This window comes from Xenopus laevis, chromosome 6S, assembly GCF_017654675.1.
Source record: "Xenopus laevis strain J_2021 chromosome 6S, Xenopus_laevis_v10.1, whole genome shotgun sequence".
NCBI lineage: Eukaryota > Metazoa > Chordata > Amphibia > Anura > Pipidae > Xenopus > Xenopus laevis.
In genome coordinates, this window is record NC_054382.1 from 26677520 (window position 1) to 26703115 (window position 25596).

Consider the following 25596-nt stretch of genomic DNA (forward strand, 5'->3'; position numbering starts at 1 on the left):
CTGAAGATGCAGGTGTAGGCTGTTGAACACTGGCCAATGATTTCCTTTCTCATTGCTTTTTACTAGTACTTTGGTAAATGCTGCACTATGCAATTAATCCCATTATAGAGGCAGCTGCACTCTGTGTTTAAAGCCATTTCTCCAAGAGATGCACCAGAGCCTATTGTGGATCAGATAATTTGATTCCTTTCTTGTTTCAGATCTGGCTGTTCTCTAGTGGATAACTACTTATATGCTAACTTCCTCTGTGTTCTGTTCCTATGTGCTATAATAACACTCAAACACATTCTCTCTCCAGCTCAGAGACCCACAGACAGAAAGACACAAAATGCTCAGTGTGTGTGTATGTGTGTATATATATATATATATATATATATATATATATATATGTATATATATATATATACTCAGTCTGCTGTGGTTATTAAAAGGTACAGTAAAATAATGATGGCCAATTATGTGGAAAGATTTAGAATGCTGAAATAAACTCCAAGGTGCAGGTTGGTCATTGAATATGTACAGGTATGGGACCTATTATCCAGAATGCTTGGGAGATTTTACAGATAACTGATCTCTCTATAATTTATACAGTGGAACCTCAATTTTACGTCCTCTGATTTAAAGTTTTCCCTCATTTTACATTGTTGTTTTGTGGTCCCACCTATATATTATGCAGAATACATTTCCCTGATTTTACATTTTCCTGGATTTTACACAATTTTTTCTGGTCCTATTAAAAAAATGTAAAATGGGGGTTCTACTGTATATTAGTTTGGATCAAGAACAAGGTATATTTTTATTATTACAGAGCAAAGTTTGGATTATTTGATTATAATGGAGTATATAAGAGATAAACTTTCCATAATTCAGAGTTTTCTGGATAATGGGTTTCTGGATAACGGATCTCATACCTGTGCTAGAATTATCTGCTATTACACTGTATAACAGTATAGGTATGGGATCCAATATTCAGAAACCCGTTATCTAGAAATAACGGAAAAGGCCATCTCTCATAGACTCCATTTTAAGCCAATAATTCTGATTTTTAAATATGTTTTCCATTTTCTCAACAATAAAACAGCACCTTATACTTGATGGTAAGTAAGCTGCATGATGGTAATTAAGCTGCATGAATCAATCCTATTGAGTTTATTTATTGTTTACATGTTTGTAAGTAGCCTTAAGTTCCAAATTATAGAAAAGCCTCCTTATCCAGAAAACCCCAGGTCCTGAGCATTCTGGATAATATTTCCTATATCTGTAATTTCTACCTTTACCAGCGAGACCATTTGACTTGCTCTATTCCTTACCCTGGCAAATCCATTCATTTCTCTGGCAGAAAGGTGGATTTAGGCATTACAACTCTATTGGCCTTGATAATAAAACCTGTTCTGTAAGTCCCAGCAGGACTTACCCAGATGGTAGCATACTGTAACTCTTAACAACTAATAAGAATTAATACTAATAAGAAGCTGACTTTGAATGTGTTATTGTTATGACAGCAGGGGCAAAATATTTCAATATTACTATACAGGTATGGGACCTGTTATCCAGAATGCTCAGGACATGGGGGTTTCTGCATTTTGGATATTTCATAATGGATCTTCATACTTTGTCTATGAGAAAATCATGTAAACATTATATAAACCCAATAGAGGATTGATTATATCTTGGTTTGGATCAAGTACAAGTACTGGTTTATTAATACAGAGGAAAAGGAAATCATTTCTAAAAATTCGGATTATTTGGGTAAAATGCAGTCTATGGGAGACAGCCTTTCCATAATTCTGGGCTTTCTGAATAACAGGTTTCCTGATAACAGATCCCATACCTGTATAATTTGGCCCTGCTACAAACTATATTTCAATATTACAGCAAAGATCTATATAAATATGAACATTCTGAATAAACAAAATTCTGACAGCTCTAAGCAGCTTCAGCTATTGGTTAGTGTAATGCCTGGAGCTGGGATGTGTAAAGCCTGAGAAATGAAAGGCTGTTTGGTAGGATACCGTAAAGTAGTATTCGCTATAAAGAACCAGCATTTAGGTGTCAGTAGAGTACATGATAAAAGCAGTGCCCTGTCACATTGACTCAGGAGCACTTGCATGTAGATCAGGCTGGGAGCCACTAGAGATTTAAAAAAAAAAAATCTGTACTGGAATAAAAATTGCTTGACTGGCTTTGCCGAAAGGTTGCAAGCAGGAAAGAAAGCTTCTCTGTCTGGAAGACGGAAATTCTGATACACTTTATAATATGTTTGGAAACTCTGCCCTTTCATCATCTGTTTGGCTGTAAAACTCTGTGATTCTCTTTTGTCTATCATTAAAAAAAAACTCTTTAACCAGCAATATATACACTTTATTGTACTGTTTACCGGCCACTTATATTAACAAACCTGAGCTTTTACTATAACATGCAATTTAGTCTTTGAACATGACATAAATTTATGCAGCAGCAACCATTTTTCTGTCCATCTTTCCTTAAATAACACAATGCAACCCCTTCAGTTTTTTGATTCTGTAGAAAACGACATTATGCCTATATAGTAATAGCCTTCTTTCCTTTTGACTTTTGGTAGTGTTATTTTCTGTTCCAGGCTTGTTAAGGTTTTACTCAGGTTGTACATTTCATGTTTATTTTTGGGAAAGGCAGACTTCTTTATGCTTCCGTTAAACTGCGGAGCATAGGGGTATACATAGATTGTAAACCTTGGTGTTGATTAGGGACTCTGCTATTTCTGGGAAATACTTCTCCAATAAAAGTTGCAGAGCCATGTTTTCCCCACATTCGACACCCATCTAAAGCATGTGCTGAAGATTTTGCATTGATGTTTGACTGCTTTAGGTCTACAACATGGTATGGGAGATACAAACCTTTCCAGGCTACATGGCACTTACAAAAGATTGTGCCCTATCTATTTTAGGGTACCGATCATGCCCATGTGGGTATTTAACTTTCTATTCTGTTAACTATACTGGGAAGTGATCCACATTCATTTTCATTGAGCCATTTATGCCACATTGTGCTTTACTCCTACAATTTTATCTAAATTTTCAACACATTACAAAACTTGGGCCTGTTTACTAACATTTCTTTTTTCCATGACACTCCAGACAGAGAAGCAAAGGCAAACAGTCAAGCAATTTTTGCTCCAGTACAGATTTTTTTTAAAATCTCTAGGCTGATTTATCATGCAAGTGCTCCTGAGTCAATGTGACAGGGCACTGCTTTTATTGTGTACTCTACTGACACCTAAATGCTGGTTCTTTATAGTGAATACTACTGTATGGTATGCTACCAAGCTGCCTTTCATTTCTCAGGCTTTACACGTCCCTGCTCCAGGCATTACACTAACCAATAGCTGTCAGTGTTTTGTTTATGCAGAATGTGATATTTATATATAGGTAGCAGGGCCAAGTTATATAGGTACGGGATCTGGAAACTCGTTATCCAGAAAGCTCAGAATTATGGAAAGACTGTCTCCCATAGACTGCAATTTACCCAAATAATCCGAAGTTTTAAAAACGATTTCCTGGTCAGTGATCCTGAATTTAACTGCTAACTATTCCTACAAGAATCCTTTTTACAAAAAAAACCTGAACTCTTTGGTGATTGGTTCTGAGACAAAATAACGCAACCCAGTAATTTGTTATCTGTATGAGACCTGGTCAAAGATGTTTGTAATGAACAGTATCCTGCCAGCTATTAAATTAACCTATCTGGCCAGACGGTGCCCCCAGAAGTTTGAAAAGGTTTGGGACCCCTGGCTGGATGTCAATCCAGAGGTTACCCTCTAAGACTACATAGGTAATTGCCTCATGTAGCTACTCTCCCAATGCCATTTATTCCCCTCTGAGTTAAGTTTCCTCCCATTGACTATTGGAATGTGTACTCCTGCTGTGTATAACTTACTATTGCCCGCTAAATATGTCATTTTATTTGTATGGTCATAGCATTGCAACTTTGTGTTTGTGCTGTTGTGTTGTGAAAATGTTAAATAAAAACCTTTTAAAAAAAAAAAAAGATGTTTGTAATGTTTTAAAATACTATTGCATCTTTATTTACAAGAAATATTTTTTTTTTAAATTTTACCTTTATTTTTCATATTGAAACATACTGTAATTCCTGTTCTCCTGATCTAAAATTCCTTTTTTTCTAACCTTCTAATTCCTTCCACAAGGCAGATGACTATCCTGTGTGTCTACTTTTCTACATTTTTTCTTTTTATTTTGTAAAATAACAATAACTATATTTTTCACTGGTTTGCCTAAATATTCTGTTTAAAAGCATCCCAAAATGGGAGTCTTAACAAGCTTGATGTTCAACTTGGGTAAGTGTCAATGGGTGTTGAAAAAGAAAATTAACACGTGTAACATGTGTTGGATACCATTATGATTGCTCAGTTGAAAATAGTATCCAGTGACTTACAATGGAATCCAAAACATGCTCTGCTGAGTAAATCATTGTTGGGATGATGTCGTTTTGATCAATCTGCTACAAGCAAATATCTGATTAGCTGCACGGGTACAATTTAGCAAATCAGCCCTGGTAAATTGACATTGGTTGGTAGATTTGTGGATTACTCAAATACTTGTTAGAAAGGGACTCCTATCCCTTACCATCAAGAAGTAAGAAACAACCCATGGGCCTTCTTGTATCTTTGCCCATCATTTGTAACTCTCTATAGCAAGAATGTATCATATTAATACTTATAGCAGAATGAATTACTTTTGTGCTAGTGGGCCCAAGTGTACAAAAGAAGCAACATCAACAATTGCTTCCTGGATTGCAACTAGGCTTTCCCTTCTGAAAAGAATGCAATATAACTCACTGGGTACAAGTCGACAATGAAGAGTGCTTCAATGCCCACACACTGGCTGTAACAAGCAAATATTGCCAGGGCCCCGAACAGCTACTAATTCATGCTTTCCTTTGTATTCATGTTATTCCAAATATAGGATAAATTGTCAGGTTCCAGCATTTTTTTATATGTGCTCTGTGAGGACCTCCTTTGTAATGGATACCTAGCCCCATTATGTTATAAAAGGGGATGTATTTTTATCCTAAAAATAGCAGTGCAATTAGAGAAGGAGGTACTAGTGCATCAAGAGATTGTGAACTCAGGAAGTGCCGTAATTCTTATCACATGTGAGCCTGACTATTCAACAGCAAAGCAAGGTTAAATATAGACACTGTTTGGATTTAAAGGGCATAAAATGACATGAGAAGTAAATAAAACAGATCATCCATATTCCCTAGAGTGAATATCACAAAAATGCCACCAATGAACAACAAAGAGAGAATACAATTTCAATCCAGTCTCTTACACGTCAGCTGAGTATTTTGTAAATAGATAACCATTATAAATTAATTGATGTTTTGTACAAACCCCTATCAAGGGTCAAATTTCGAAGTACAAAAAACTTCGAAATTCGACCATCGAATTCAAAAAAGTTGAAATCGAATTTTTCAGCAAATTTGGCAATCCTGTGGTCGAATAAAAATCGTTTGATTCGAAGGATTTCAGCGATCGATCTTAGGATTTTTATTCGATGTGTAAAGACTTAGAAAATGGTTGAAGAAGGTCCCCATAGGCTAACATAGCACTTCGGCAGGTTTATCTTTGCGAAGTATTGAAGTCGAAGTTTTTTTAAAGAGACAGTACTTCGATTATCGAATATTCGAACTATTTTTACTTCGAATCGAAGTCAAAGTAAATTCTAAGTCATAGTATCCGACGGTCGAAGTATACAAATCGAATTCACTTCGACCCTTAGTAAATCTGCCCCTAAAATTACATATTGAAAAAAAAACCATAAACTAAAATATAGTAAAAAAAAAAAAAAAGGGAACTAAGGTAATGCTGCTTCTAGACTAAAGATAAATGTGAACTCCAACAGTTTGCTGGATTTTGGAATAATGGAGACTCGAAGGATGTTTTTTACTTTTATTTCTCAAGTACAAAGTGTCCAGATGAATGTTTTTGTTTGTATGAAGATTGTATGAAGTACAAGTAATGATCAGCCTTTTGCAAGCAAATATCACAAGCACTTTTTCAGAGAACTAGCCAATCATGTCTTTATGCCTCAAGAACTATAACACAAAGGACAGAGATACTGTTAACAAATGAAAATGCATTCAATTACAATAGCAATGCTTGACTCTAGGGATATTCCAAGAAACCCTAGGCCTATTGCCTAAGCCAGTTATCAATAGACAAAACATATAATTGCATCCAAAGACCAATGACTCCCACATCTTAGTTAAAAGTTGGTACAATGAGAATGGAGGGGGAGGGGTTCATATCATTCCCTAACTTATTTCTTGATGTGTGAGGGGCCTAAAACAAACAGTGAGAAAGAATAGGGAGATTGCCTAAACTTCAAACTGGTGAATACTAAAGTGTTCCAAACAGTTTGTTTTATTCCACAGATACAAAACACTTTTCCTGACTGTCAGAAATGTCTGAAATATAGGGAACACGTACCGTTTAGCGCTATACTGTATATGTAAGTCCCTAACTTTCACACATGGTATTATCACAGGAGGTGGTATTTCTATACATTATATATAGACAACCAGATATACACACTGATGCTAAATTTACAATAGCAATAATTATTGGCACTTTAGTCTACTTACCGTATAAACTCGAGTATAAGCCGTCCCGAGTATAAGCCGAGGTACCTAATTTTACCTCCAAAAACTGGGAAAGCTTATTGACTCGAGTATAAGCAGAGGGTGAGAAATGCAGCAGCTTCTGGTAAGTTTCAATCATAAAATTGAGGGTTTCTGCTCCCATTGGAGGTGCCGGCACCATTCTTGGACACTGGCGAATATTCTTGGAGACTATTCTTGGACTCGGGCGACTATTCTTGGACGCCGGCGACTATTCTTAGACGCCGGCGACCGTTTTTTCGTTTGACCCGAGTATAAGCCGAGGTAGAGTTTTTCAGCATATTTTGGGGGCTGAAAAACTCGGCTTATACTCGAGTATATAAGGTATCTGTTTACTGACAGGCAATTATGTTATATTTGGACCATTTTTAAAATTGTGAATTACTTGCGTTACCTCTGGAGGGATTTGTCACTTACTAGCTATCCCTCTATTAAAGTAAACCTAAATGCAAAAATATGTCTAATGATACAGGTCAAGGAATTGTAAGGTGACTTTTACAACAGGGGGTACATTATTTTTTTATAATACACAAGCCATGAATTACCTTTAAATTATTTCCTTATAAGTAGTGCGTGCTGATGTCATCAGTTATAATTGATGTTTAGTGATGTCATTCCTGCCACAGGAAACTTGTGTATTATAACAAATGTACCCTCTGTTTTTTATTATGAGGATGTATGTAGAACTCACCTCGAAGTTCCATGACCTGTATCATTCGGCATAATTTTGCCCTTGATGATGAGTTTTATTCTGCAAAATATTTCGGCATCAGCCAATTTTTCGACAAAAGTGCAACAAAAATTTGCAGAAAGAAATGCAAGAAAAACCATCCATTTACATCAATACATTTGGAGTCAGGCCCGTTTTTGTGGCAAGGCCACATAGGCCCGGGCCTAGGGCGACAAATTATAAGGGGCGGCATGACACCTGGCCGCTTGCCGAGGAGCACCAGTGCTCTGGCGTATTTGCTTGCCGGGGTGCTAATACCGCGTGGTCGACCTGCAGACGGGCGCTAGGACTGCGTAGCTTGTCGGCGCCCGTGATCCAAAGCCATCCACCCATTTGGAGTGAGAAAATCACCCATTGACAATGCTTTTGGAGTCAGAAAAAACTTGAGCAAAAACATTGACTTTAATGCAATTAGAGTGAGAAAAAAAACATAGACTATTATATTTTGCTGCAAAAAGTTGCTGCAACAAATAGAATATCCTGATATTTTAAAATACTGGTATGTTATTCACCAAATCATTTTATCTAAACCAACTCCTTGATTGCAGATTAACTTTGGGCATTGTGCTGCCCTTACCTTAACAGTAACGTAAACAAATAAGCAATATACATTATGCTACACAGTGGCAAGGTTTTGCAGCATTATGTTGTCAGCGCAGCCTATCATAGAAGGAGAGTGTTAATTTGTTTGACTTTCTTGATGTATTTATGGGGTGACAGACTTTCCCACACCTGTTCTAACACATGAAATCTGAAATATTCCAGTTCCAGCCCTGTTTTTTCATTTCTGTCATCACTTACCAAATGCCATCTTAGATACCTGAAACATGGAACATGTGGCACTGCAGAGTCCCTTTTAATGTGGTGCTACAGTGTGTACAAACATGTGGCGATCCCCCCGCCTGCAGCCACCCAGCTATGGACCAGATGTCACACTAAAACTTCCAAAGTTTTAATTTAAATGGGAGTAGAAGCCAGCGGCCAGTTTCCATATCACTATCAATAAAGTCAGTAATTTGTCACTACATCCACTAACAGTGATGCTGAAGTCAGTGGTACATGGCTGGACTGAACTACTTCACATAACTTATGGAGGCCTAAAGGGATACTGTCATGGGAAAAAAATTTTTTTTTCAAAATGAATAAGTTAATAGTGCTGCTTCAGCAGAATTCTGCACTGGAATCCATTTCTCAAAAGAGCAAACAGATTTTTTTATATTCAATTTTGAAATCTGACATGGGGCTAGACATATTGTCAATTTCCCAGCTGCCCCAAGTCATGTGACTTGTGCTCTGATAAACTTCAGTCACTCTTTATTGCTGTACTGCAAGTTGAAGTGATATCACCCCCCTCCCTTTTCCCTCCCAGCAGCCAAACAAAAGAACAATGGGAAGGTAACCAGATAGCAGCTCCCTAACACAAGATAACAGCTGCCTGGTAGATCTAAGAACAACACTCAATAGTAAAAACCCATGTCCCACTGAGACACATTCAGTTACATTGAAAAGGAAAAACAGCAGCCTGCCAGAAAGCATTTCTCTCCTAAAGTGCAGGCACAAGTCATATGACCAGGGGCAGCTGGGAAATTGACAAAATGTCTAGCCACATGTCAGATTTCAAAATTGAATATAAAAAAATCTGTTTGCTCTTTTGAGAAATGGATTTCACTGCAGAATTCTGCTGGAGCAGCACTATTAACTGATTTATTTTGAAAAAAATTTTTTTTCCCATGACAGTATCCCTTAAAGATAGACAGTCTCATTTTAGTGATTTTAGAGGGAAAAAGTTGCGAGTTTGAGAAACACGATTTTTTCACAACTGAATTTTTTCAAAACACAAAATAAAATTGTCATATATCTGCCTTTCTATGTTAAAAATAAAAAAAAGATAGTTCACAAAATTTGGATCAAAGGGGAGCAAATGCATTCTTGCGCTTAGGTAAATGTATAGGGAGCAAAAGATAAAGCATCTGAATCAGGCACCCCCACTTTCAGCACAGAATTAAACCGATTTTACAATTATCTGAAAAGGGCTTATATAATTTTTTTAACAAAAATTTGTGTTTTTTTCTATTTCTTTAAAAATGTGGTATATATTTAGGGGCAGGTTTATCAAGGGTCGAATAGTAAATTTTAATTTTCGAGTTTCAAAATTCACACATTCGAATTTTAATCCCCCTATTTGAATGTAAATTTGAATGTGAGATTTATCACACCTCGACCATGCAAACAATCCTAATTAAAATATTCGTCACCTTAAACCTGCCGAGTTCCTGTACAAGTCAAGAGGTCCGTTGAGCCATTTGGAGTTACTAGCCTTCCTTCCTTTCATAGGCTGATTCAGGGGCACATTTACTTAGCACAAGTGAAGGATTAGAATGAAAAATACTTCGAATTTCGAAGTATTTTTTTGGCTACTTCGACCATCGAATTGGCTACTTCAACCTTCGACTACGTCTTTGAATCGAACGATTCTAACTAAAAATCGTTCGATTATTAGACCATTCGATAGTCGAAGTACTGTCTCTTTAAAAAAAAACTTTGACTAGCTACTTCGCCATCTAAAACCTACCGAGCACCAATGTTAGCCTATGGGTCCTTCCCCATAGGCTTTCTAAGTCATTTCTGATCGAAGAAAAATCGTTCGATTCGAAGGATTTAATCGTTCGATCGAACAATTTTTCGTTTGATCGAACCAAATGCGGTAAATCCTTCGACTTCGATATTCAAAGTCGAAGGATTTTACTTCGATGGTCGAATGTTGAGGGTTAATTAACCCTCGATATTCGACCCATAGTAAATGTGCCCCTCAGTGTTAATCACTTAAATGCGTAAGGCTGTGGACACAATACACTTTTCACTTCGAAATTTATCTGCCTGGTGTAAAATTGCCTTCATTGAGTGCCTGCTTCAAAAAGTCTTTAAAAGAATGTTTATGTAGCTCTCATAAACCCAATAGTAATTATATGCTAGATATTTATGTAGAAGTTATAGTGCATTAGTTAGAGGCACAAGGGCATTCTTTTTTACATTTTCCTGTCCTCGTGTAGTTCTTCAGCCCACGTCCTAATAGGGACAGAGTTTTCTGTTTGTATTTTAATGGCTACTTTAATTCTGTCTGTTGTGTCTAGAAACTCTATTTCCTGTGCTGCATATGTGAGTGTGTGTGGGTATATTCACCAGGGTGCGTCTGCTAGACAGCTGTGTTCCCAGGGAAAAAATGCCAATGACTGCCACATGACAGGGCAATACCACTGTGATGAAAAGAGACAATTTTAGGATACAACTTCAAACAAAGAAGCAGAGAGAGACTGTGCCCTGGATAGTATCACAGAGCCGGGTGCAACATAAATTCTACAAGTAAGTTGTGTTTTGCAACATTTCATCCTCTGGGCTTTGGTTCAGTATCGTATAAATAGCATGAAAGTCTCTAATATCCTCCCGCACAAATTCACACTATTCCCTCCAGATTCACTGCAGGAAATACTGCGAAATCTCTATCCCTGCTGCATAATTAATAGTGCTATCATCTGGTCCTAATACACAAAGACATGAAAGGGGAAGTGCAACCTAATGTTAGATAGACCTTAATTTAAAAAAGCCATTTTTGTGTTTCTAAAATTTAAATTTTGTGCACTTTTAAACAATATAATTCTACACAATAATGAAACGGTTGTGTTACTATAGGGTTACAAATGCAACTCCAAGGGGCACAAGGTGCAAAGGGCAACACATATGTGACCTTGTGTCTGCTTTTTGTACTTTGCACCTCTCCTCCGCCTCCCATTGTAGAAAATAAGCCCTATAGTGGAAGTTTTGATTACTGGTGACATGTTCATATAGATCACTGTACACTGGCACCCCAAAATTTCAACTTATAAAACATGATCTTTGTTGCTCCAGACAAAATAGTTCTCACCTTGCTTCATGGAAGGCCCATGAGGCCAGCTGCTTATCCACAGGGGGTGAAATTAATTAATTCTTAACTCCAAAATATAGAAAATATCTAAAATGTATATGCCCTTTCTTGTTAAAGAAGAACTAAACCCTAAAAATTAATAGGGCTAGAAATTGCATATTTGCCAGCCTAAAGGTTCATCATCTGTATAGTAATGATGATTCAGGCCTTCAAAGTTATAACATGAGTTTCCCAACTTGGATTTTGTTAGGACCTGTCATATAAGATGATGCTACAGGGCTGATAATTAAATTCTGATATTAGTTTCACTGGTTTCTGAGCTGTCATGTACCAATAATTTGAATTATTTACTAATCAGCCTTATATTGTGACCTTTATATTTTAAATATGGTATATTGTGAGTGGGTCCCTAAGCTCAGTAAGTGATAGGAGCACAGAGCATATCCAGTGAATCAGCAGAAAAGAAGATGGGGAGCTACTGGGGCATCTTTGGAGACACAGATCTTTACTGCTTAAGGGCTGTGGTTGCCTTGGGCTGGTCCACAACCCCAAAACATAATGTGCACCATTTCTGCCTTACTTCTTTACTTAAGCTTTAGTTCTTCTTTAACCAATCAATGAACAGTTCATCTTAGATTGATTGACCTCCTATACAATAAACCCTTCCTATGTTGATGGTTTAAATATGGTAAATATTTATTTATATCTCCTGTACAGCAAAATGCGAAAGCTTTCTTTGCAAGTTAAACCTAGATGACCCAGATTTCTCTGATGGATTCCCAGTCTTTCTATATCTTTATATCTTTATCATAAGACTGAATAACATCACTTTGGATGTGGCTTGGCTGAGCCCTAAGGATTTGATAGAATCTGAACCTCGAAAACAAGTACTGGGATTTAGCTGAATGGCTAACCATATCCTGAATACTTCCTATATAGGCGTATACAGTATATAGATACCAATAGAGGCAATATAAACCTACTGATTTATGCATCAAATTATAGTTGCAGCCCAAAACAAATTCCCTATTACACATGCAAATATAATACATAAGTTTCCTTGTTAGGTCAAATATCAGAAAAAAATTATGAACCCATCTGTGTTCATAATTTAATTCATTGTCACATATAATCTGTTCCAGATTAAACAGTGACACCACCTGCTTTTGTATAATGCACATGTACATTAAAAAGTTAAAATTAAAAAGTTTTCAAATTATTTGCAAATGCAATTGAGAGTACTATGTGTTTACGCCTTCCTGTACTACTGGTTCGATAGCAGGAAGTGTATTTACATTGTAATAAGGCTTTTAGCACTAGGGAATTTTAAGGTGGTCATGTGTTACTGACCTGACACTGTTACACATTTGCTTTTTACATATCAACAAGTGGAGGCCTATTTATTATTATAATTTTAGTGGTATAAGAGGCTTTTGAAACCACGACTAAACTCACTTTCTTTAAAACTACCAATGTCGTTAAATTTATTAAAAGATCCAAACTGAAAAAGCACAAATGGGAAAAGTTGCAAAGAAGTTGTGAAAACCGCTACTTTTTCAACATGTCGACTACAACTTTTTCATATTTTCGCACAAAAGCCAGTGTGAACACCCCCTAGAAAACCACTAAAACCACCAATCAAAGAAAGATCTTCCAGTTGTAAAAGGGACATCTGCCATTGACTTTTACATGATTTCGACAGGTTTTCGCTGGAGTATTTTCGGCTTTGGAATTGTCACATAATAAATCCTGGAAAAGTCGCGCTTTTTTTCCTGCAACCTTTTAGGATTTTTGGCATCAAAAAAAAAAAAAAAGCCCAGCCCCTTATACTTTAAATCACGTGCATTACATTTGTTAAGTATAGAGCTGATGAATGTCACACCAGCTTTGGGGTATTTTGGGCCATCATAATTACAAGACACACAAGACTGCATTGGCTCTGTATCCCTTGGTTTATGTATGGAAGGCGTAAATGAATTTGAATCCCCAGTGCAAAAAGAAAAGCATAAAATAGAGGTCAAAATATTAATGGCTGAGAGTCAGGCATAATCCCTGGTATCTTTTACCAATGCATATGATTTTATACATTGCAATATACTTATTACATACAAAGAATGTTTATATTATTATTAGTAACTCTTTAATTGACACAGCCTTTGCTCATGGAGAACTTGGAGCCAAAACTTTCCATATATCACCCATTTCTCAGCAATCATCTCCGAGGCGGTCATGTTTTCCTGCTGTCCTTTCCTGACACCTGCATGTACCTTGGTTCTGCAAATGGAACTCTAGCAACGTAATGGATTACATAATGAATGCTTTCACAGTCTCCCACTGCATCTGAGGATAACTGTGTCTCAGATAAATATATTTTTGATAATAGCATATAGTATACAGGGTGCATAGAATTAGAGGCAATTTGAGTAAATTATTCTCTGTCGAAAAATGTCTACTCTCCCTAACAGCAATGACATTTCTGATTAACATATTTACGCAGTGGTTTGAGAAACAACAATGAAAAGTTGTTAATTTAACAAATTCAACCCTCCTCTTTCTGTGTTCATTGTGTTGTGTTGACCTTTATCAAGCATTGTCTAGCAACTAGTAATAAAGCCCTTTGCAATTGGAGCCCGATTTCTGCTGGCAATACCTGCTCACAGTGACGTGTACCTGGCTCTTTCTTACACTATTCAGAAACCAATAGCTGATGTTCACAGTAGAAAATACATTAACACTGATGCCTACACTGTCAATAATTCACAGTTATGAATCTCTCTCTCTCTCTCTCTCTCTCTCTCTCTCTCTCTCTCTCTCTCTCTCTCTCTCTCTCTCTCTCTCTCTCTCTCTCTCTCTCTCTCTCTCTCTCTCTCTCTCTCTCTCTCTCTCTCTCTCTCTCTCTCTCTCTCTCTCTCTCTCTCTCTCTCTCTCTATATATATATAATACACAAAAGCCATGAATATCTTGTAAATTATATCCTTATAAACGGTGAGTAGTGATGTCATCAGTTATAAACGGTGAGTAGTGATGTAATTTCTGTCACATGACTCACTAAAATTTGTGTATTATAATAAATAAAGTACCCCCAGTTGTAAAATATGAGGATATTATAAGTTACCTTGGAGTTCCATGACCTGTATAAAAACACTCGGCCTTCGGCCTCGTGTTTTTATATGGTCATGAAACTCCTCGGTAACATCCTTATATTTTACAAGAGGGGGTACTTTATTCACTATATATATATATATATTACACAAAAGCCATGAATATCTTGTAAATTATATCCTTATAAACGGTGAGTTCTGATGTCATCTCTGTCACATGACTCACTGAATCTTATGTATTATAATAAATAAAGTACCCCCTGTTACAAAATATGAGGATTTCATATGTCACAGCATCTTCCTTACTGTGGAGGAGCGTGTCATGTTACTTTGGCCTCTATCATGATGCAGCTGTTTACAAAACATCTCAGCTATTCATTGGCCAGTGGGTTGTATTTGCTACTACGGGGTCTTCCCTGATGGAGGTGGGATTTCTGCTGTCTCCAGGCCTGGATTTGTGGCAAGGCCACAGAGGCCCCAGCCTAGGGCGGCACATTTTTAGGGGTTCCTACAGGACACCCGGAATAGAGTTGCAGGGGGAGCAGAGGAGCCAATTGTAACAGGTGCAGGAGGCAGCTGGCCTAGGGGCACCTCATTTGGAAATCTGGTGCTGGCTGTCTCTTCCTATATAGCACAGCCACTGGTTAGTTTTTTTTAGTTAGTTAGTTTTTTTTACTGTTAAAGCAGCCTTTACACTTATGGACCCTATATATTGGTATAGATGTAGGGTGGCCATTTTTATGATGCGGACATTTCAATTGCCTAATCCCATTATAAATATAATCCTACAGATATAACTGAATTTACAGAATTTCTTTCTACAGGTGCTGTGTGCAATATAAGGATTATATAATCCAAATAATTGTAATGATATAATATGATAATTTGATTGCGGGTGTAGAAGTCCTTGGAGGGCCTCATTGTCATTTTGCCTCCAGTTTCTATGTTAATTTACAAATGTCATATTGGTGGGAGTTTGATTTGAGATTAATTTAACATATATATATGGGGTAATGTAATGTTGGTCACTAATGCAAAAATCGTTTGCAATGCAAACAAATTAAACATGTTGCCTTTGCAAATACTTTGGCGTCACACGATTGAGATCAGTGTATGTAATAAAACTTCTTAATGAAAAAGTTGTTGCAGCAAAAGTTTACGCCACCTTCAAGCAGGTGTTAAAGGTTTGCAATGTGCAATTAAGATTCACAGTGCAATAAAAGCTTAATGAACCATATTACATTATGACTAGAGATGTCGCGAACTGTTTGCCGGCGAACTTGTTCGCGCGAACATCGGGTGTTCGCGCTCGCCGGAAGTTCGCGAACGTCGCGCGACGTTCGCCATTTTGGGTTCGCCATTGTTGGCGCTTTTTTTTGCCCTCTCACCCCAGACCAGCAGGTACATGGCAGCCAATCAGGAAGCTCTCCCCTGGACCACTCCCCTTCCCTATAAAAACCGAAGCCCTGCAGCGTTTTTTCACTCTGCCTGTGTGTGCTGAAGAGATAGTGTAGGGAGAGAGCTGCTGCCTGTTAGTGATTTCAGGGACAGTTGAAAGTTTGCTGGCTAGTAATCGTTTTGATACTGCTCTGTTATTGGAGGGACAGAAGTCTGCAGGGGTTTGAGGGACATTTAAGCTTAGGTAGCTTTGCTGGCTAGTAATCTACCTTCTACTGCAGTGCTCTGTATGTAGCTGCAGTGGGCAGCTGTCCTGCTTCTGATCTCATCTGCTGACTGCTGCAATAACAGTATTCCTTGTAAGGACTGCTTTTATTTATTTTTTTGTTGTTTTACTACTACTACTACTACTACTATAAGAGCCCAGTGCTATTAGTCTAGCAGTGTTGGGGAGTGGGACTGGTGTGCTAATCTGCTGCTCCTAGTAGTTCAGCAGCACCAACTTTAATTTTTTTTTTTTTAATATTCATTTTTTTTTTATTTTACTTTTTTTTATTTTACTACCGCTGTAGTAGTGTATAAGTTGACCTTTTAGGCATTATTTGCCCTGTAGGCATTATTTGCACACTGTTTTCTTCAACCCGCCATCTAGCTGTGTGACCTTGTTCACATTCTGTCTAAATATCCATAATATTACCGTCTCCAGAAAAAACACCGGAGTGACTTTTTTCAAGCAGCATTCATATATTTTACGTAATCCGTATCCACCGCTGTAGTAGTGTATACGTTGACCTTGTAGGCATTATTTGCACACTGTTTTCTTCAACCCGCCATCTAGCTGTGTGACCTTGTTCACATTCTGTCTAAATATCCATAATATTACCGTCTCCAGAAAAAACACCGGAGTGACTTTTTTCAAGCAGCCATAATATATTTTACGTAATCCGTATCCACCGCTGTAGTAGTGTATACGTTGACCTTGTAGGCATTGTTTGCCCAGTTTTTTTGGCCGCAGCCACTGAAGCACAGAGGCCAGAAAAAATATGCCATATAAATGCTGAAAATAGTCATTTTTTGCCATACGTTGACTCAACGTATATGGCAAAAAATTACTATTTTCAGCATTTATATGGCATATTTTTTCTGGCAACTGTGCTTCAGTGGCTGCGACCAAAAAAACTGGGCAAACAATGCCTACAAGGTCAACGTATGGCAAAAAATGACTATTTTCAGCATTTATATGGCATATTTTTTCTGGCAACTGTGCTTCAGTGGCTGCAACCAAAAAAACTGGGCAAACAATGTCTACAAGGTCAACGTATGGCGAAAAATTACTATTTTCAGCATTTATATGGCATATTTTTTATGGCAACTGTGCTTCAGTGGCTGCGTCCAAAAAAACTGGGCAAACAATGCCTACAAGGTCAACGTATGGCAGTTGTTTAAAGAGAACAGTAGATTACTAGCCAGCAAAGCTACCTAAGCTAAAATGTCCCTCAAATCCCTGCAGACTTCTGTCCCTCCAATACAGAGCAGTATCAAGCAGATTACTAGCCAGCAAACTTACTATCATCTGTCCCTGAAATCACTAACAGCTCTCCCCCTACACTATCTCTTCCAAGCACACACAGGCAGATTTTTCAGATACATTTTTGCCCTTGATCCCCCTCTGGCATGCCACTGTCCAGGTCGTTGCACCCTTTAAACAACTTTAAAATCATTTTTCTGGCCAGAAATGTCTTTTCTAGATGTTAAAGTTCGCCTTCCCATTGAAGTCTATGGGGTTTGCGAACCGTTCGCGAACCGCTCGCATTTTTGCGCAAGTTCGCGAATATGTTCGCGAACTTTTTTTCCGACGTTCGCTACATCCCTAATTATGACATGCAATTCCTTTCCCCAAATTTGTTCTCTTCGTGAATTTTATTTCCCCCATATACTTCATATTAAAAAGAAATCACAAATTTGTTGAAAAAAATCTTTTCTTTAGAGAACTGTTGGAATATGACTTGTAACTGAATCTTGTACTGAAATTTCAGCCATGTACTGAAAAATCTGGAAAAGCCTTATGTTTGGAATTTAATCAAACACATTGCTTTTATGTATGTTGATTACTTATCACTATTGAATTTCCTGTTTTGTTATTGTTTTTCCAGAATGTAACACTTCATACTATCTCGCTAATAGATTTGCTGTATTTTCTTTGGTAAGGCTACAGACAGGGGCACTCCGCCAATGAGGCGAGTTGAGCCCGGGGTTGCCAGGGGCGCCAAAAATGCCGCTCCTGGTAACTAAGAGACGAATTTCCGGTTTTTAACCTGGAAATTCGGCTCTTCTAGTGCAGAGAGTGCAATTGCGCTCTCTGCACTAGCGACGTGGACCCCCCCCCCCTGTCTGGCAATGAAGGTGAATGCCGTGCGGGGGCGGCAAAAATGAAGGCCGCCTCAGGTGGCAAATTGGGTAGGATCACCCCTGGCTACAGACAAACGGGATTCTTTATATCCAAATATCGAATTGTAGCTGTCTGGATTAAAAAAAATGCATTTATAAAATGACACAATTATTTTTTTCTTACTTATTTTGTGGATATTTCCTTTCAAACTTAGGGAGGAAATATAATTTGTTTTTATTACAGGTTAGATGTAATCATCTCAAAGTCCATTTTCTCTGGAAGAAAACATTGAATTTGTGTAGGTGTTCATATGTATTGTGAGAATGCCTGCAAAGAAACAAATAATAAATGATATAGATATAAAACTACACTGAGGGTAGAAAAATAAATGATTTTCTTATAGAATGTTATGTAATTACAGCTCATTGAAATAATATAAAATTATTCATTATTTCTAATTCATACTGTACATATTATTTTCTATAACGAATGGATTGTCTCCAGTATTCAATAGTACCAATCTCATGGAGCATTATTTCCCATCAAAAAAGCAATATTATTTTGTTATAAGAAGGAATACTGATAGTTACACATAGTAATATCTAAGGTAAATTCAGTAAAAATGTGTTAGAGTCCTTAGTTAATGCTTGTGTATAATTGAAGAAACAGTGAGATAAGTTATTATCTATATACCACTGCAAGAAACATATGGCACCATATACCAAGTTAAACACATTGATCATTGGTCATTGATTTAAAATATCGGGTTTCCATGTTCATGTACCATTTATATCCACAGCCTTTTTTTAAATCCCTAGTGTCCCTAATATATACCAAAACCAAAGTGGGAACAAGCAAATAATATTTTTATATATAGTATAATATATATATATATATATATATATATATATATATATATATATATATATATGTATATATATATATATATATATATATATTATATAATATATTATATAATTATAATCAAGTTAGAAAGGGTGTACAAACATTTATGGGATTTTCAGTAGTGACAACAGAGACACTAAAGCCCTTATATTTGGATATGTCAGCAGAATAGATAAGTGAATACTTACAATAATTAGATGGATTCTTTTTATGTTGCTGTATCAAAAATATTTAATTTTGTTAATGCTGACACTGACAAATTACAATGTGTACAGAAAGCTACTTATGGGGAAATGTAATAAAAATTGTAAAGAGAAAAACAATTTGCACAAATAAGAATAAAAATTTGCATTTTGCAAACAGTTTCCGGGTTCGCAAAAGCTAAATTAAATTCATGCAAGGGAAAATTTGTTCTTGTAAAGACATAACTTTTCGCATTGAGAATATTTTTTCCATTACTGACTTTTATTACTTTTGCCAATTAATATTTTATCCCTATGCAACAAGGCTTTTAATGCCTACCCATCTACTACAGAGTCTGTTATTTAAGATAACCAATATGTCTAAAGACTCTGCAGCAATGTTCCTTTTCTTTTTTGGAAAAATAATTTTTTTGTGTACTTTTAAAAACTGTATTTGCAGAATAGAGTGTGGGCTAGAATTAGTAGAAAATTATTTATTTTGCACAGAATTATTTGTGAGCTCCAATTTGTATTGTGTGCGCTGGCCTCAAATTTTGTGCAAGAGTGCATGGCTAAGAGGGAAACATTACTCTACAGAAACCTCATAGACCCATGAATATCATGCTTTCCAGTTTTAATAACGAATTACATGAAAACTCTATTGAAGTTTAAGGGAAAAACTGAACTGGAGAAAAGAATTTTCTCCATAAATTGAATCTTGTATAAGTTGTATAAGTTTCCATGTGATAAAACATAAAATAACATTATCACATTGATGTGAATCTGGTTGAATATGTTTTTTCATGTTATCCCCTGTGATATTTAGGGGCACATTTACAAAGCTCGAGTGAAGGATTCAAATTAAAAAAACTTCGAATTTCGAAGTGTTTTTTGGGCTACTTCGACCATCGAATGGGCTACTTCGACCTTCGACTGCTACTTCGAATCGAACGATTCGAACTAAAAATCGTTCGACTATTCGACCATTCGATAGTCGAAGTACTGTCTCTTTAAGAAAAACTTCGACCCCCTACTTCGGCAGCTAAAAGCTACCGAAGTCAATGTTAGCCTATGGGGAAGGTCCCCATAGGCTTGCCTGAGATTTTTTGATCGAAGGATATTCCTTCGATCGTTGTATTAAAATCCTTCGAATCGAAGGATTTAATCGTTCGATCGAACGAATAATCCTTTGATCGTTCGATCGCAGGATTTGCGCTAAATCGTTCGACTTCGATATTCGAAGTCGAACGATTTTAGTTCCTGGTCGAATATCGAGGGTTAATTAACCCTCGATATTCGACCCTTCTTACATCTGCCCCTTAATAATCTCTGAAAAGAGTGGCTGGGCACCCTAGGCAACCCAGCTACCCAGCTCTCCCCCATCATGCCGCTCACGCAAACCAGTATGCATGCACGGTGATGCAGTGTAGGAGAAGTGCATGCATGCTGATTCCAGCAGAGAGATCAGGAGGCAAGCAGGCAGCCAGAAGATCAACTGGTAGCTAGGTGATGAGGGCTCAGTAGTAGAGGTAGGTAAAAAGAAGTATGTCTGGGGGCCCCCCATTATTGCGCCCTAGGCACATACCTCTTTTGCCTGCCCCCAGCTCTTGTGTCAGTGCAGGTCCAAAACTGCTAAAGGTAGGGCTTTCCTGATGTATATTAACCATTTCTAGTAGTTTGTTTCCTTTGAGAGATGCCCTGCCATAATATTGACCCTCCTGACTGGGAATTCTGGGTGTTTTGTTAAAAGCTTTGTGGACAGGTGAATGTTCAAAACTGCAATCACATATTGATCACCTAAAATTAAAGATCAGATGAATGGGGAGTGTTTTCCAACATTCTGTTGCTTGCCCACAAAGTTACTATTTGAGACTAAACAACCATAAACTTGCCATTTCTGCTTCTGGGTAATTTCCCATTGGGCATTTTTTCTTTGTTGTTCTTTTCCTATGTTGCAAAATCAGCTTTGTGACTCAAAATTGGTTCAAAACAAACTTTTTACCTTCTTTTACATCATGTTCAATTGTAGGGGAAAATGATTTAGGTTTTTAAGGAGAACCAACCTAAGCAGCAGGAACCCATTTCTGGTACACATAGATTAAGAATCCTCGCCATAGAATGTTGTTGAAATGTTACTGCTGACTTTATTAAGTTGTAAAGTGCAAAGCAAAAAAATGTTTCCTATTATTATTTATATACTAAGAACATTGCTTCCAAGGTAGGTTTCACCAAGCACTCAATGCTGTACTTCACATCTAGGCAAAGAGCATTGAAATCTGATTGCATAATTTGGCATGGTCTGAAGTGCTTTAAAAAAAAAAAAAAAGCAGATTTAATTGAGCATAGAGGCTTGTTATCTTGCCAATCCAAGAGTAGGCAGTCCCTGGAAGTAAAGTGTATTCACATCACTTCTGGCCTTTCAACAAAACAGACATTTCTGTTTCTATTTTCTGCCATCAATTAACATGAACGGAGAGATGAGCAGAATGTCTTCTTTCAGATGAAACTGATAAAACTAATGACATGATTGGGACTTCAAGTGACAAAGTAAATGTCTATTTATATTCTAGTTCCAGTTTAGAGCGAATAAGACAATGTCTAAAAAGCTCACACAGGAGGATATAGTCATCTTGAAATGATTTTAATTATTTATTTCTGTTAATCAAGGACATTGCAAGCAACTGTCCTTATTAAATGTTGGATATTAAATATAAAACATGTCAAACTTCTAACATCATGCACTGCATTTCTAACATTATTTCTACAGTACCCTCTCTAGTATTAAAGGGATACGGTCATGGGGAAAACATTTTTTTTCAAAATGAATCAGTTAATAGTGCTGCTCCAGCAGAATTCTGCACTGAAATCCATTTCTCAAAAGAGCAAACAGATTTTTTTATATTCAATTTTGAAATCTGACATGGGGCTAGACATTTTGTCAGTTTCCCAGCTGCCCCAGGTCATGTGACTTGTGCCTGCACTTCAGGAGAGAAATGCTTTCTGGCAGGCTGCTGTTTTTCCTTCTCAATGTAACTGAATGTGTCTCAGTGGGACATGGGTTTTTACTATTGAGTGTTGTTCTTAGATCTACCAGGCAGCTGTTATCTAGTGTTAGGGAGCTGCTATCTGGTTACCTTCCCATTGTTCTTTTATTTGGCTGCTGGGGGGGGGAGGGAGGGGTGACAATCACTCCAACTTGCAGTACAGCAGTAAAGAGTGATTGAAGTTTATCAGAGCACAAGTCACATGACATGGGGCAGCTGGGAAATTGACAAAATGTCTAGCCCCATGTCAGATTTCAAAATTGAATATAAAAAAAATCTGTTTGCTCTTTTGAGAAATGGATTTCAGTGCAGAATTCTGCTGGAGCAGCACTATTAACTGATTCATTTTGAAAAAATTTTTTTTCCCATGACAGTATCCCTTTAAGGACATTATCAGTTCTTTATGTGACAAAGGCAACCCAGTTTGCTTTAAAAGATTTCTAGGCTAAATTAGTTGCTCAGTTTTCGCCAGCGACTGATTCGCCACGCTTCGTGCCACTTCTCCACGGCACAAATTCGCTACCGCTACGTTAAGTCACTAAAATGCGAAGTTGCATCTCAGCAGCCGAACACTGGTGAATTTTCAATAGCGTTACTTCGGCAGTGCAAGTATTTCATAGCGAAGTTTCGCTAGTGTTCATTTCTAGTGATGTTGGCGCAAATGCTTGAAGTGGCCACTTTTTATTACAAATGTCCAAGTAACCATAATAAAGACATAAAAGATCCTCTAATTCCCGAGACATGAGACCATCCTAAAACAAATGTGGCATGCCCTCAAATGTCTGGAAAAAAATGTCAACACAAAAATCTTTAAAAAACGTAAAAGTCGCCAGCATTTTTTACAACTTTTATGAATTTCCAGCATACAGGATATGATGTCACTGACATAAGATTGAGGAGGATGTAGCTTTGTTTTAACAGTTCTCCTGGTCTAAGGTGGCGAAAGAGATAACGTTCAGTAAAATTCGAAACTTGAATTTGTGGAGTAATGACCGCTTGCCAGAGCGAAGAGTCGTCTGCTGATAGGGTATAAACGTACGATAGTGACAGTGACAGTCTCTTTCGCTAGCAAATTGTCCTCTACGCCTGTTAGTAAATTGCCAATGTCCCTGTGGATGGGATTTCTGGTGAATTGTCTCTAGCAATGGCCACTTCACCCTTTAGTAAATCTGTCCCAAAGTCTTTTTTTCTTGGACCCTAGGCCAGGTGACACACTTGCGTAAATAACAAATGGTAAATTATTACATTGTGTAATGACTCTATTTCACAGGTTTGACACCGATGATGTAAAAGGGTAATACTACCCTATGCTCCGCATGAGTTCAATAAATAGAATGTGTGTTGTACATGGAGTAGATTTATCAATATAATTTAATAACATCTATTTTTCTTTTTGCAATAAACAGTAAGTAACATTGGTATTGAAAACACTTTCAGTTTACTCTTGATGCCACCTTCTTGTTTCTTCAAACTAATTGTCATTCCCAGTTAAACCCCTGTATAACAAACTTTCTTGGCATCTGTAATGCTGAATTACAAGCAATGACTCGATAGTGTAATAGATATTTTTAAATTAAAAGTTTAGGCAGAACACATTTATTGTACATACATTGCCCCTATAAGTAACATTTTCTAAGGTTCAGGCCCTTAAAAACTATTGCCCTTGGTCTTTTTGCCAACCAATTTTCTCTAGTTCTTTGGTTCTTGTATGTAGGACTGCAATAATGCTACTTTGTAACCTATTTTTTGGTGACACTCATGATGTAAACTTACCAAGGAAATATACAGACAGTTAAACAATTATATTTATTATATTGTAAAGAGTTCTGGTTATAAGACATGCTAATGCTCTTCCACATAGTTGTCAATGTGTCTATCCTGCCTCTTCTGATAAATGATGCACAATTGTTCAATTGATGCACAACCCTGGTGGTAGCTCCAGGCTTTCCACGGAAGTTGCATCACTAGACTTGCCCCCATGTATCGATATAAACACTAGTTTGAAGTGTTCTGGAAATGTTGCAATCCCCACTGGTAGATGCAATTTGCACCTACTTTACCTCAAAATGCAAGGGCAAGTGTGTCTGTTACATTGGATGCAATTGCAGAGAAGTATGGCTGAAATTACTGAAATTATGGAAAAATCTCTGCATTATTGGTATGCATCCAAAATTGCAATTTGCACACTGCACTCTGTAAATTACAGCTGTGGTCTTCTTGCTACTGGACCAGGAAGTTGGCTAGATGTAGGTGCTGCCTCTCAGCTCCACTTCAACCAATGTGTAGTTGGTGCCACCATGAACTCACTTTGGGGCAAATTCTCTAACCTCCGAAAATTTGCCAGCGACGGCTGTGCTCACATTGCAACACTTTGCCAGGCGTAGATTCACCAGGACAACGCTAATTCACTAAAATCCGAAGTTGCGTCCAGGGTGCCGAACTCTGGCAAAGTTGCGCTAGCGTTACTGCACCAAGCAAAGCGAAGTTCCGCTAGCATTGTTAATTTGCATACGGCAGGAAATTAAAGTTCAATGGACATATATGTTGCAGCAAATACATTACACTACACAAGCCCAGGAAGCCTTAATAAAATAAAGTTGTTATATTGCCTTACACATGAGCCCAGTGTATAGTTTATGTGCCATAAGTTAAGAAATGTACAGGGGAAGCCGATTACCCCCAAAAGATTTACGCTATTTTTCAGCCTATCACCCTGAAAAAGGAATAGACGCCAGCGTTTTTTTGGGACTTAGACAAATTTTCAACTATTTTTTGAGGAAGTCCTATCTACTCTATTGCACTTTGCCTGGTCTGAGGTGGTGAAGGCAAGTCTGGCACAAGAGGTAACATTCAGTAAAATCCGCATCTTAGTGAATTTGCGAAATGCCCATTCGCCAGAGTGCAAATTCGCCTGGCATTAGAGAGCGAAGTACCGCTAGAGTCTCTCTCTTTCGCACGAATTTTCGCCCGCGTTAGTCACTTTGTCCTTTAGTAAATTTGCCCTTTAATGTGGTGCTATAGTACATTGGTCACACAATTACATCATATGGAAGCAGGAGCAATGTAAGTCTACGTAGGTCAGGGCACAATATTAAGAGATGATGGCAACAAATGCTTGAGTTTTTGTGACTTGTAAAATTTGTACCCCTAAAATCCATATCTTTTATGGCTACAGGTTCCACTTCAGTCGGATTCTTGACATTGTCTTTTCTTCTTTCCAACTAATTATTACATTTCATGGAACA